Source organism: Humulus lupulus, chromosome 2, assembly GCF_963169125.1.
Source record: "Humulus lupulus chromosome 2, drHumLupu1.1, whole genome shotgun sequence".
In the NCBI taxonomy this organism is placed as follows: domain Eukaryota; kingdom Viridiplantae; phylum Streptophyta; class Magnoliopsida; order Rosales; family Cannabaceae; genus Humulus; species Humulus lupulus.
In genome coordinates, this window is record NC_084794.1 from 43,095,307 (window position 1) to 43,098,204 (window position 2,898).

The window sequence follows — 2,898 nt, forward strand, 5'->3', positions numbered from 1 at the left end:
ATCAATAATTTTTTGACAACAAGTTTTTGGCGCCGTTACTGAGGATTGGAATTAGAAATTTGTGTAATATCAGTTACTTGCAATTTATTTTCCTTTGTTGTTCTGACCTCGTTTGCTTGTTCCTATGTTTTCTTAGGTGATCTATTGTTTGAACGATCAAGAAGACATTGAAATAGCTCCTATTGACCCTGAGATTGAACGAACAGTTAGAAGAAGATTAAGGGAACAACAAGCTTAAAATCCCCTTAACATGGCTGAAGAGGATGAAGTAGTTGAGGGTGTTAATAATATCGCTAACGCGATTGCTATGGCTAATGATAGAGAGAGAGAGAGAGAGAGAGAGAGAGAGAGCCATAAGGGAGTATGCTGCCCTCATGTTAAATGAGCTCAATCCAAGCATTGTTTGGCCTGAAATTCAAGCACCCAAATTTGAGTTAAAGCTCGTGATGTTCCAAATGTTGAAGACAATGTGTCTACTAAGGATCCTCATCTTCATCTTCGTTCATTTTTGGAGGTGAGCGATTCTTTCAATCTACAAGGAGTGAGTGATGAGGCCCTAAGGTTGAAATTGTTCCATTTCTCTTTGAGGGATCGAGATAGAGCTTGGCTCAACACCCTTCCTCCCGACTCAGTGACTACATGGAATGAGCTAAAAAATCCTTGATGAAGTACTTTCCTCCTACAAAAAATGGTAAGTTTCGCAATGAAATCATGTTTTTTCAGCAACTGGAAGATGAATCCTTTTGTGAAACTTGGGAGAGATTAAAAAAGTTATTGAGTAAGTGCCCACACCATGGGATTCTGCATTGTATACAAATGGGAACATTCTATAATGGGCTCAATTCTTCCACTCGCATGGTGTTGGATGCTTAAGCTAATGGGGCTATTCTCTCTAAGTCCTACAATGAAACCTATGAGATTTTGGAAAGGATTGCTAGAAACAATTACCAATGGTCCAATGCTAGAGCCTCAACAAGTCAAAAAGTAGCTGGTATACTTGAAATGAATGCATTGACAGCTTTGACCGCTCAAGTTTCTTCAATGAATAACCTTCTCAAGAACATGTGCTTGGGGGGAATGGTACAACCAACATCTATGGGACAAGATGATGATGTGTTTTGTGTTTATTGTGTAGATAGGCACACATTTGAGAGTTGTCCCTTGAATCCCGCTTCGGTTTGTTTTGTGGGGAATCAAAATGCCAACTGTAATAACCCATGTTCAAACTCTTACAATCCGATGGGGGCAGCATCTAAATTTCTCATGGGCGGGGGGGGGGGGGGGGGTCAAGGAGTTAGTTCAAGCGGAGCACCAATGCAAAACAAGCCTACATATCCACCGGGGTTTTCTCAACAACCACCAAGAGCTCAACCACCTCCTCATGCTCCTCCTCAAGTGTCTTAATCAAGCTCATTGGAAAGTTTAATGAAAGAATATATGGCCAATAATGATGTTGTGATTCAAAGCCAAGCGGCATCCTTGAGGAACCTAGAGATTCAAATGAGGCAGCTAGCTAATGAGCTAAGGAATAGACCACAAGGCACCTTGCCTAGTGATACCAAAAATACAAGGAGAAATGGTAAGGAGCATTGCAAGGCGGTTACCTTCAGGAGTGGTAAAAATTTGGCGTTGAATGAGGATAATTGTAAGAGCAAAAACGAGCCCACTTCAATCCAAAGTAGTGTGGAAAAGGAAGAAAGAGTTGTGAGTTCGAAAATGTCAAATGCTGATCCTGAAGCAAATGTTGCAGCAAAACCTCAGCGATTTAAAATTTTTGGATGTTTTGAAACAACTTCACATCAATATACCGTTGGTGGATGCTTTGGAACAAATGCCCAACTATGTGAAGTTCTTGAAGGATATTTTAACCAAGAAGAGGAGACTTGGAGAATTTGAAACGGTGGCTTTGACTGAAGGTTGTAGTGCTATATTGAAGAATAAAATTCCTCCTAAATTGAAAGATACTGGCAACTTTACAATTCCTTGTTCTATTTGTGGTAGAGATGTTGGTAGAGCACTTTGTGACTTAGGGGCTAGCATCGATTTGATGCCCATGTCAATTTTCAAGAAGTTGGGAATCAGAGAAGCAAGGCCAACCACAGTAACTTTGCAATTAGCGGATTGATTTATGGCACACCCGGAAGGCAAGATTGAAGATGTACTTGTGCAAGTTGATAAATTTATTTTTCCAGCGGATTTCATTATTCTTGATTATGAAGTGGATAGTGATGTTCCAATAATTTTGGGAAGACCATTTCTTGCCACAAGAAGGACTTTGATTGACATTCAAAAAAGAGAGCTTACTATGAGAGTGAATGACCAACAAGTGACCTTTAATGTGTTCAACTCTATGAAGTTCCTGGAGGAGATTGAGGAATGCTCTTCTTTGAGTGTAATTGATACTATTGAGGCTGAAAATTGCTAAAAGAAACGTGTAAAAATGGATTGGGAGTGAGTTTACTTGATGAGCTTGAAGCAATGATTGAAGAGGAATAGACCCAAGTTACATGGGTGGAATCCAAGCAGCCTTTTTCTAAAGTTGGAAGGAATTTTGAGTCCTTAGAGTTATCGAAAAGAAATTTCAAGCCTTCAAAACCATCTATTCAAGATCCACCAAAGTTGGAATTGAAGTCTTTGCATAGTCATTTGAAATATGCTTACTTGGGGTGTGAAGAAACTTTACCAGTGATTATTTCTGCGTTGATGGGGGTTGAAAAAGAGAATATGTCGCTGGATGTTTTGAAGAAATACAAGAAGGCTATTGGTTGGACTATGGCTGATATAAAGGGTATATGTCCCTCACTTTGTAAGCATAAGATTTTGCTGGAAGATTCCTGTAGCAATTCTATTGAACAACAACGAAGGCTTAATCCCATTATGAAGGAAGTGGTAAAAAAG

The 2,898-nt window shown here is 39.5% G+C and overlaps 1 non-coding gene across 1 annotated transcript; it reads right to left on the reverse strand.

Annotated features, from left to right (window-relative positions):
- Positions 1-693: 693 nt before the first annotated feature.
- LOC133820121 (small nucleolar RNA R71) lies at positions 694-800 on the reverse strand. Its single transcript, XR_009886554.1, has one exon. It is a non-coding gene; the product is annotated as a small nucleolar RNA R71 (small nucleolar RNA).
- Between the last annotated feature and the right edge of the window lie 2,098 nt (positions 801-2,898).